The 12461-nt window shown below is 42.8% G+C and overlaps 1 long non-coding RNA gene across 1 annotated transcript; it reads left to right on the top strand.

The window, feature by feature from the left end:
* The first annotated feature begins 484 nt into the window (after window positions 1–484).
* Window positions 485–10469, top strand: LOC128437885 (uncharacterized). The gene is made up of 2 exons (XR_008338270.1): window positions 485–3441; window positions 8102–10469. It is a non-coding gene; the product is annotated as an uncharacterized LOC128437885 (long non-coding RNA).
* The last annotated feature ends 1992 nt before the right edge of the window (window positions 10470–12461 follow it).

Below are 12461 nucleotides of genomic sequence, written 5' to 3' on the forward strand. Positions count from 1 at the left end.
CACTTGTGGAAAAGTCTTTAAGTGGAAGTCATTATTAAATGGACATCTGAAGGTGCACACGGGCGAGAAATCATATCTCTGCAAAACCTGTGGAAAAAGATTTGGTTACAAGTCATCACTAGAAACACATGTGAGACTCCACACAGGTCAGAACCTGCATTCTTGCGAAAGTTGTGAAAAAAGTTTCACAACTAGCACAAGTTTGAAGAGACACGAGACAACGCACACGGGCGAGAAACCTTTTTCTTGCAAAACCTGTGGGAGAAGTTTTAGCCAGAGAAACACCCTGCAGGATCACAAGAGAACGCACACGGGCGAGAGACCCTTTTCTTGCAAAACTTGTGGGAAAAGTTTTGCACGTGGATGTAGCTTGAAAGTTCACATGAGAAGCCATAAAGAGGTGGAGTCGTATCCATGTACTACTTGTGGGGAAAGATTTGTTATCAAATCCCTTCTAACCAAACATTTGATGACCCACACATAGCAAAACTGATATTTTTGTAAAATATTGTACAGATCTCTCACTTGCCAGTTTATACAAAGTCCACAGGAGAATACATCCAGTTGAGAAGCCACACCATGGCAACAGGAGAGGGATTCGATTTGCTCAAGCGTTTTCAAAGAAGTTGTTACTTAGTTATTGTTTCATTAAATAAAGACACAACAGTTAGCGAAAACGACACTGGAAATGTTTCAGGGGGACAAACAAGAGATGAACCTTGTTGTAGTTCAATGCTTTATGAAGTTCCATCACCACTGATGAGGAGCAGACTTCAATAACTTCACAAAGCAGTGAACTACAGACAGGTTCATCACTTACATCTACACAAGAGAGATTGTGTACATTTGCATTAGCTGCATCTCTGCAACTGAATGTGGAAAATATCCCATTGAGGAGACATCACTATATCATTGATGCAGTACATGGTCAACAACATTTGCTGAAGTACCCACGTTTCTGTTCTTCATGTGACTGTCATTGATATTTACATCTGTGAAGGAAGTGATGTTTTCAACCATGTATCTTTGTTTATTAATTTATCAGCAATTTATACCAGATGGTGCAGGACGGGGGTGAGAGCAATTGATTGGGTAAAGTGGCAGATCCAGGATATTTTATTATCAGTGAATGTTGAGAGATGTTGTCAGTGTCAGGAAAGATCAAGATGTAAAAATCTGACATACAGTGCCTTGCATAAGTATTCACCCCCCTTCGACTTTTTCCCATTATGTACTGTTACTAACTGGAATTCAAATAGACTTAAATAAACTTTTTCCCGTTTGATCAACAAAACATGCATAGTACTTTGGAGGTGCAAAATAAATTTTATTGTGACACAAACAATAATGAGAACAAAAAAGTTGACATCTGTTGGGTGCATAAGTATTCACCCCCCTGTGTCAATACTTGGTAGAACCCCCTTTCGCTGCAATTACAGCTGCAAGTCTTTTGGGGAATGTCTCTACCAGCTTTGCACATCTAGAGATGGAAAGGTTTGTCCATTCTTCTTGGCAAAAAAGATGAAGCTCAGTCAGATTGGATGGAGACCGTCTGTGAACCGCAATCTTCAAGTCTTGCCATAGATTCTCTATTGGATTGAGGTCTGGGCTTTGACTGGGCCATTTTAAGACATTAACATTCTTTAATCCAAACCATTCCTTTGTAGCTCTGGCTGTATGTTTAGGGTCATTGTCCTGCTGGAAGATGAACCTCCGCCCCAGTCTCAAGTCTTTTGCAGACTGCATCAGATTTTCTTCAAGGATTTCCCTGTATTTGGCTCCATCCATCTTTCCCTCTATTCTGACCAGTTTCCCTGTACCTGCTGAAGAGAAGCATCCCCACAGCATGATGCTACCACCATGTTTCACTGTTGGGATGGTGTGCTCAGGGTGATGGGCAGTGTTGGGTTTTCGCCACACATAGCGTTTTGCATTGAGGCCAAAAAGTTCAATTTTGGTCTCATCTGACCAGAGCACCTTCTTCCACATGTTTGCTGTGTCTCCCACATGGCTTCTGGCAAACTCCAAACGGGATTTTTTATGGATCCCTTTCAACAATGGCTTTCTTCTTGCCACTCTTCCATAAAGGCCAGATTTGTGGAGTAGACGACTAATAGTTGTCCTGTGGAGAGATTCTCCCACCCCAGCTGTGGATCTCTGCAACTCCTCCAGAGTAACCATGGGCCTCCTGGTTGCTTCTCTGATTAATTTTCTCCTTGTCCGACTCTTCAGTTTGGGTGGACGGCCTCCTCTTGGTAGGTTTGCGGTTGTGCCATATTCTTTTTTTATTTTCTTATGATGGATTTTATGGTGCTCAGACAGATGTTCAAAGCTCTGGATATTTTTTTATAACCTAACCCTGCTTCATATTTCTCCACAACTTTATCCCTGACCTGTTTGGTGAGCTCCTTGGTCTTCATGATGCTGTTTGTTCAGTAATGATCTCCAACAAACTCTGAGTCCGTCACAGAACAGGTGTATTTATACTGAGATTAAATTGCAGACAGGTGGACCCTATTTACTAATTATGTGACTTGCAAATGTGACTTGTGAATGCAATTGGTCGCACCAGATCTTTGTGAGGGGTTTCACAGTAAAGGGGGTGAATACATATGCACTCAACACTTTTCAGATTTTTATTTGTAAATAATTGTGAAATCCATGTAATATTTCCCCCCACTTCCAAATGATGCACTATTTTGTGTTGGTCCATTACATAAACTCACGATGAAATAAATTTTAATCTGTGGTTATACCATGACAAAATGTAGAAAAGTCCAAAGGGGGTGAATACTTATGCAAGGCACTGTATTTGTGGTAAAGAAATTTATAGGAACTGTTAGAAGAATTGTATATAAGTTATCATGTTTGAATGTACTGCTGATGCAAAGTGTGACTGTCTGACATAGAGGTGCAGTCTGGCACCTCTTAGTTCAACAACAGGGCAACAACGCTTTCCAAGAAACCACAGACAGATGCTGTCTAGTTTTCTACTTAAACAGGAAACACGCCTGGAAAGATGTGATGATGAAGATGTTTCACTTTTCTGTATGCAAATGTAACCCCACCTTGTTGTTGTAACTGAGCTTTCGAATAAATACGCTGTATACGGGAAGTACCGTCGAAGTTGGCTGCGACCTACTCAAAGGTGCGGACTTCCCTTGCAAGTAAAAACTACGTACGAGTGTATGTGTGGTGTTTGATTCGTGAATTCTTACAACATTGATACATGTCTGGGTGAAATTCCCTCGACATTTTTGGTCCTTCGAGCCGGATGCCAACAGATCCAGACCAGGGGAGCGGATCGAGAGAGAACTGAAGACTGTGCACAGCCCTTAGGACAAAGTCCTGTGGAGTGAATTCTTCCCAGGCCAGTTCGACCTGACCTGTTCCTTGGACTGGATTGACGGCATCCGAACAAAAAGAAGACGAATCAAACAGGTACGACATGACACAATTGTAAAGACGAGGTTTGAGTCCCGCGTCAAAGACGGAGTTAAAGTCTCGCGTCAAAGACGGGGTTCGAAAAAAAACCTTGGAAAATGGGAAAAACAATATGAATTTAAAGGGAAATTAGATGTTGGTGAATGCACTGAACTGGTACGGCGTTTACAATTTAAAAGTCGTATTAAAAACAAAAAAGAACCCAGTGAGGAGCACCAATGTGCTCGACTCTGGTTAGAGCAGGCACAAAGACGTAAAAACGGACAAAAGACTAAATCAGAGAGTTTAGTGGTCGAAAGGCCAGAAGATCTAGAAACTGGGGGACGCCGAAGACAAAATGTCAATCACTTTCCCCAAGGTCCTCCAGTGAGAGAGGCAGATCGCAAACGATGTCCCTCTGCACCACCGCCCTATTCAGATCAAAGGGGGGAAGATGATGAACCTCAGGGCGCTGCGGGAGAGAGACTTTACCCCTCTTTGCCGCCACTGAAACAAGACGACATGTCCAATTCATCCATGCCGTCCGGGGTAAAAAGTAAATTGCGAGGTGCCGGAGGTAAATTTGAGTGGAGTAAGGATTGGCAAGGAGGATTGTTAAAAATAGATGAAGAAAATACTGACGCTTATCCACTAATAGAAGTAGCAAATCCCGCTCATGATCCTGCTAATAAATCAATCCCAACCAACAATACGAGTATTCAGAACTTGGACACAAAGTGATGTTAAAGCCGCAGTGGAGGGAGTACGATCATACAAAGTGAATGTCGTAGAATGTGGGGAGGACATCATGGGTCTGATGAACATGTATCATTTAAATGGTACAGAAATGCAACAAGTCTTGATGCAGATTTTTGGGCCAAATTGGATGAGAATCCAGGGAAATTGGACCCCGATGGCACCAGCAGTGGGTGCAGCTCGTCCGCTCCCACTGGCAGCTGACTCCCCAGCACTGCAACAGGCTGTGGAAGGTGTCATAGCTAGAGCAACACAAACGTTCACTCGACGCGCTGATTATGGACTAATTGGTCAGACAAAACAAAAAGATGATGAATTAGTCACAGATTTCAGACCAAGATTCGAAAAAGTTTTCAGAGAGAATAGTGGACTACCCGTGACCGACGATGACGAGGGGCCGTACAGACAACAATTAAAAAACGCTCTAGTGGGAGCAGTACACCCAGGGATAAAAGACTGGGTGTTAAAAAATGATGTCGGCCTCTCTACGGGTACTCTGGCTGAATGCATGAGCTGGCTGATTCACGCAGAAAAAGTCATTAAAAACAAGAAAAAAGGAAAGCAAATTGCAACTGAAGCATTTTGGCAGGGTGATTATGAGGAAGACAGTAATGTGTTTTTCTCTGGGGTTGGTCAAAGAGGTCGGACCAGGGGACGAGGAAGAGGAGTTTACGGAGGAAGAGGCAAGTTTAGAGGGAGAGGAAGAGAGCAGCAGCAGAGACAAACTGACAGATGTTGGGTCTGTGGAGACACAGACCACTGGGCTCGGAATTGCCCAAAAAATAATGAAAAGCAATGACTAGGCAAAGCAGCGGAACAGAAAAGGGGAAGTGAAGAGGAGGAAAGTGAAGAGATATTGCTTGATTTGACTGAGACGTTTCTGTTTAATTCCAGCAGACCTGAAGTAACGCTGTGGGTGGAAAACGCCCCAGTGGTTTTCATAACAGATTCAGGAGCCTGCAGGACAGTTATAAATACACCGTTAGAAAGCAGATACATGTCAAACTAACATGTCAGAGTAAGATCAGCAAATGGACAGATTGAGAGGAAAGTGTTGACCAAATATTTGATGATAGAAGATCCAGAAACGGGAAAACAAGCCAAAGCATCTCTAGTAGTTGCAAGCAACTGCCCGTTTAATCTTCTGGGACGTGATGTGATGGTGCAACTGGGAATCGGGATATTACCAAACAACAAGGGGGGAATGTCTGTAAAACGGGTGGGGGAGGGAGAATCTTCCTTATTCGTTTATCAAGAACAACAGGTTCCCACGTATTACTGGTCACTCGATTTCTCCTCAAAAAACCCTAGCCGTGTGACTGAAAGTTTAGTTGACAAAGCTAGACAACATTGTGGAAAAGATAACTCACAGATGCTTGCAGAAGATCTGCATGTCACCATACGCTACAGACAACAGCCTGGGCCTGATGACACTTATGATAAAGCATTCCATAAGCTCCTACCCCAGAAAGTGACTCTTAATTACATGTTTTTTACAGAAGACACCGCGTTCTGTACAGTGGTATTGACTAAAGAGGCAAAAGCACTCTTGGGGTACGGCCAAACCGCTCACGTGTCACTTCAGAAGCCGCAAAAGAAAAAATGGAAAGACTTAAATTATGAAGCCAGAATGGTGCAGAGAAACGATGAGTGTGACTGGACGCAGGAAGGAGACGTGCAAATAAATCCACATAGTGCTTACAAGAGGGTGTCACTGCACTGGGTTGCAAGAACCACGCCACAGACACACCTAACAGATAGCACAGACACATGTTAACGGCAGAAGGCAGAAAGATTAGTGAAGATAGGAAATCGACCATCTTGGCTGCACCCAAACCTAAAAACAAAAAACAGATGATGTCCTTCTTAGGACTCACTAACTATTGCAGGTCGTTGGTGTGTAACTATGCAGAGATAACCGCACCTCTGCAACAGTTGATGTATGAGACACCACTGCGCATGAGTGACACCCTTGAGTGGAACGAGGAAGCTGAATTTGCATTTTGCAACCTGAAGCAGACACTCGCTGGAAGTGCTGTACTGGCACTTCCTGATTATGATAAACCATTCTCACAAACAGTGGATTGCAGGGGAGGGTTCATGACATCTGTATTAACTCAGATGCACGGCATTAAAAACAGGCCAGTAGCATTCTACTCTTCAAAATTAGACCCAGTGGCACGTGCCACACCAACCTGCGTCCAAGCTGTAATAGCTGCCTCTATGGCTGTCCATGCTTCAGCTGAAGTAGTTCTGTTCCATCCACTCGCTTCTAGTTCCTCATGCTGTTTCAGTGTTACTCCTACAAACCAAAGTGACATTTCTATCACCAGCAAGACATTTATCTTGCATGGCTACACTGATATCACAGCCACATGTGGATATTCAGAGATGCACAACTTTAAATCCCTCTACTTTGATACCAACTGCAGAAGACGGAGACAAACATGACTGCATAGCAGAAACATCACAACAATATTCCCCCAGGCCAGATCTTACAGACCATCCACTAAAAACAGGAGATGTAGTTTTTGTTGATGGGTCAGCTAAAAAGGATGATAAAGGCACAAACAGGGTGGGATATGCTGTGGTAACGGAAAACAAAATTCTTAAAGCAGAGAGACTCCCAGGAAATTATTCTGCACAGGCAGCTGAATTAGTGGCATTAACAGAGGCATGTAAACTGTATAAAGGGAAAAAGGTGACAATATGTACTGATAGCCAGTATGCATTTGCTACATTGCACGTTTTCTGCAAACAGTGGCAAAAGAGAGGTATGAAGACTAGCACAGGAAAGCCTGTGACACACGCACAGCTGTTGCAAGGTCTGCTAGAAGCAGTGTTACTTCCTCAGGAAGTGGCCGTTTGTAAATGCGCGGCACATAAAAAGGGCGATGATCTCATCACACGCGGAAATACATTTGCAGACATCTCAGCAAAAGCTGCAGCCATGAAAACACATGAACAAATAGACACACATTTCTTGGCTGATGCTACAGTATTGCACGACATGCAACATGCAGCCACTACCCAAGAAAAACAGGGCTGGCTGAAAAAAGGAGCCAAACTTGTAGATGATATCTACACATGACCTGAAGGAAAACCTATCCTTCCAAAATCATTATACAAATGGGCTGCTATATTGAGCCATGGGCCTTGCCATGTCTCAACAGGGGGAATGGTGAGCCTAGTAAACAAACAGTATACAACCTATGGTTATAATCTCTATAAAAAATTTTGTGCAGCTTGTATTACATGTGCGAGACATAATCCACAGGGAAACATAAGACCAAGACGAGGGGCTTTTCCCACTCCACCGTATCCATTTCATACCATCCACATGGACTTCATTGAGTTAAGCACTTGCCAACAATACAAATATTGTTTAGTGATAATAGATGCTTTTTCCAAATGGGTTGAAATCATACCTACCAAACATCCAGATGCGATCACAGTAGCAAAAGCATTATGCAAACGCATCATACCCACGTTTGGTATTCAACAAATCATCAGAAGTGACAATGGAACTCATTTTGTAAACGATGTAGTAAAAAAGATGTCGACATGTTTGAAAATGGACTTAAAACACCATTGTAGTTATCATCCTCAAAGTGCTGGACTAGTGGAGCGCAATAATGGCACCATAAAAAGTAAACTAAGAAAATGTGTGGAAGAGACAGGAAGACCATGGGTGGAGTGCCTCAACTTAGTAACGTTAAGCATGCACATTACACCTACAGCAAACAACTCGCTAACACCGTTTGAAATATTGTATGGACGCCCATATTACATACCTAATTTCACATTGGAAACAGCTGTACCAAATGAAGAACAAACGCTTGCTGACTATATGAAAGCCACCCTGCTCACGAGAGAAGTGAAAATTGCAAATGATCTACCAAACGATCCTTTCTCTTTACAGGTTCCAAAAGTGACTGTGGGAGATTTCGTGTTCATCAAGTCGATAAAAAGGAAGCACTGGAACAGCCCACGGTGGGAGGGACCGCATCAAGTGCTGCTCACAACACCCACTGCAGTAAAGATCGCTGAGAGAGGAACCTGGATACATCTCTCTCACTGCAAAAAGGCAACACAGGAGACCGGTGACGCCACTGGTTAGGAGGGGAAGCCTGACTTCAAAGGGGGGTTACCTAATAGTGGTGACTCGTCTCAACGTCAGTGAAGTAAACAACGATCCCCTAACCGTTAGGGCATTCACTGGAAACCTGGTATTGTATAAAAAAAATGAAGTTACTGAGACTGTTTGCAGTGGGAGTATGTTGTGTCCTTACAGGTTTGATGCTGATGAGAGATGGAGATGACACTGCAAGGAAGAAGAGAGAACTTCTGACTGGGCATGACATAAACCACAACATATGGTATCGCAATGCTAACTTGACAGCTTACAAAAGTAATGTGACCAACTGTTACGTATGTAGCTTTGTCCCACACCATGCTAATTCTAACCCGTTCTGGACACCAGAACCTGAGACTGAGGTTAACACTCTGTGTATAGCAGCATTCTGGTACATGCAAGTGATCGAGAATGACAAATACTTCACTCGATGGCTTCCAAATTGTACTAAGAGTCAACCTATTAAAGAATGGCGAGATCCTAGAAACTACACCAAAAAGACTAACCAAACTAATCTGGAGGGAATAGCACCCGCCCGCTATCCAACCAAATCTCCTTTCTGTTTCTCCGTGACTTGTAGAGAGAGTTTATAACGTAATAATTCCCGCTACCAAGTACTTGGGAAAGTCAGATTGTTTGGTAACTCTAAAAGTAGCTAGTGACGCAGATCAGAATAAAGGATATTGGCATCCACTGTACAGCGGCAGCTCTCCCAGTAAACCCTGTAACCACCTGGGTGTCCACTGCAACGTGGATCACGCACCAATAAATTGGACAGCGGTCGGAGAAAGAGCTGAAATACAGGGATGGCAAAGCATACCTTCTATGTGGATGTTTTTACCTGGCGAGAATGGTTACCCCAGTCCAACCACTCATGTGTGGGTATGTGGCAAAGATATGTATCTGTACCTCCCTAACAACTGGTGTGGAACTTGTCATTTGGCTAGACTAGTTCCTGCAGTTGTATTGATTCCTGCAGCTGACGTCTCAAAGGCTATGGCCAACACTCCAACACGAGTAAAACGCTCTATGGAAGAAACAACAGTTAACAAAGACAAAGAACCATTGATAAACGATGCAAGAGGTGTGTTCATGACAATCTTCCCAATGTACGGTGTGGCATATTTGGCCCACAGGATGAATGAGATGCACGCCGATTTAGAAGACATTGCTGAGTCTCTGGAGGGGGTCCTTAAACATCTAGTGGAGGACCCTGAAAAGAGGGCAATGCGAGCCATGATTCTGCAGAACAGACTAGCACTCGACTACCTATTAGCTAACCAGGGAGGGGTGTGTGAACTCATAGGTGACCAGTGTTGTACGTTCATTCCTGACCCGACTAGCAATCTCACCAATATGCTTAACAAAGTGACTGAATTACGGAAGCACCTGACAGACAAAAAAGATGGCCAGTGGAGTCCATGGACATGGGTGTCCTCTGGAGGGTATCTCCAAATCGTTGGAAAGATCCTCATTCCTGTTGGTGCTGTTTTGCTCTTGTTTTGTGTTTTCATGAGCTGTGTGTTACCATGCATTCGAACAATGGTTAACAAAGCTGTAGGTCAATCTGTTACTGCTGTAATGATGAGTGAAGAGTATTTGACTCTGCTTCACAGCCCTGACGGAGATGGTGATATCGACCTTGAGGATGAAGACACAGAACTGTAGCAACATTGAAAGATTTAACTTTTCCCTCTGAGTGTAAATAAAAATGAAGGTGTTATGAAAATGATGGTCACGCAGAAAACTTGCAAAAGAGATGCTATGACTTGACAGAGAGGATTTGACATTCATTAATGATAAACAGGAGGGAAATGTTAGAAGAATTGTATATAAGTTATCATGTTTGAATGTACTGCTGATGCAAAGTGTGACTGTCTGACATAGAGGTGCAGTCTGGCACCTCTGAGTTCAACAACAGGGCAACAACGCTTTGCAAGAAACCACAGACAGATGCTGTCTAGTTTTCTACTTAAACAGGAAACACGCCTGGAAAGATGTGATGATGAAGATGTTTCACTTTTCTGTATGCAAATGTAACCCCACCTTGTTGTTGTAACTGAGCTTTCGAATAAATACGCTGTATACGGGAAGTACCGTCGAAGTTGGCTGCGACCTACTCAAAGGTGCGGACTTCCCTTGCAAGTAAAAACTACGTACGAGTGTATGTGTGGTGTTTGATTCGTGAATTCTTACAATATTGATACATGTCTGGGTGAAATTCCCTAGACAGGAACAAACTATGTGGGGCAGATTATCAGATGACTTCCCTTTTCTTTTTCCTATTACAAAAGAAGAAAATATGTTGTTAATGTGTACACTGTCCTAAATGACTCACTATAAATGGTTATTCTTTTGTACTACGTGTATTCAATACTTCAGTGCATTTGCAGTTTATTAAAGTTTCTTGAATTATTGTGATTATAGTTTACGTCTGTCACACGTTGAATCGGTGTTTGTCTTTGTGGAGGAAAATTCCCCTGACTGGTGTCTCCCTACCGTGGACGGACACAGCAGATAACACACAGAGGATGATCTCCTGTCTTTCATGTCTTCTTCTTTTTCATATCCTGTCTCATGAAATGCCTCTTTGTATAAGTTCTGGCTTTTGTGAACTTGCAGCCAGTTGTTCCATTTTGAGCACCCGTGCTTGTTGTTGTGACGGAGCGGCTCCGCCACTGACCGCCAGCGGTCTTCACACACACGCATCCGCAGTCACACATGCGCACACACGCCAACAAACATTTCCTGTTACAATTCCTGTTTGATCACTATCTAACCATCATCTACTCTGTTTAGCTGTGGGGTGACCGAGGGTGCACACTCGTCAGCTCCGCATCTGGCTTACACAAACTTACACACACTTACACACACTTACACACACACACACACACACTTACACACACACACACACACACACACACTTACACACACACACACACACACACACACACACACACACACACACACACACACACACACACACACACACACACACACACACACACACACACACACACACACACACACACACACACAAACCGGACACAACTTCCTGTTTGTTTAAATAGTTTCTGGTTGAGTTTTTCTAAAGATGTTTAATAAGGGTTGTACTGGTTATGGTTGATACCATTTGGTTTATCAAAGTCATGTGATTTGTTTAAAGAGGATTTATCTGATGACATGTAAGGAGGTCATTGAAAACTCTTAATTTTTGTTATAAACACTGGTTTTACAGATAAATGTGTCTGAATTGGTAATTAAGCCCGGGGGGAGGGGTTTAAGGTTTAAAAGGGCAGCTCAAAGCCCTTGAGAGGGAGTCTGAATCCAGTTACAGAGGAGGTAACATCAGAGCTCAGGAGAGCATGGGACATGAGTTTTTCCTGTCGATTTGATTTAAAAGTATTTTGTTTGTGAGTATTTTTTTTGTAAATGTCCACGAGAGCACCTTGGAGAGCCGGCTGAAATAAATTGGAAACAACGTTTTTGACTACGCCTGTGTTTTCACACTCTTTGAGGAGTTGTAAAGAGAGACCCCGTCACAGTTGTATAAACTCTGCAGAGCTTATTATGATAAAGACTCAAAAGCAACTTCAGTCTTAGAATTTCATTATTTCAAATCTCAAGATGAATTTCCATCACGTCTGTTAGTTAGCAAAAATATGCTCAAACTCTTGGATGTCACCATGAAACTGGGTGATAGGATGTGGTAAGGGTCAGAAAAGTACTGATTACACTTTGGTGCAGTAACAGGAATTCTTACCACTTTCTTTATATCTCTGATAGATGCTGGAGTTACAAGGAGAATTTAATGTTTTAGTCCTGAATCTGTTTCGAGACACACTCCATCCAGAAGGTGGCAGTAATGCACTGTAATGAAGCTATTTTCCAACCGTCATTATAAAGAGAAAAAGAAGTACTGTTGTTAGCCTGCTATGCTAACATCCAACAGAACGTGATGCTACTCGGCTAAATGCTTTCGGATCAACTCTTCTACTACACACGTGGTTTTGTTTCGTTTATAACAAGCGTTCGAATGGCAATGTCTTCAATCCAGAGTTTAAGACAGTTTATCAACGAGAGGTTACACACTGCTGCTGAAGACATATTTGGATGTTTTGAAGCGACTGTCGCAAAGTACGAGGAT

The sequence above is a fragment of the Pleuronectes platessa genome, chromosome 4 (genome assembly GCF_947347685.1).
Source record: "Pleuronectes platessa chromosome 4, fPlePla1.1, whole genome shotgun sequence".
NCBI lineage: Eukaryota > Metazoa > Chordata > Actinopteri > Pleuronectiformes > Pleuronectidae > Pleuronectes > Pleuronectes platessa.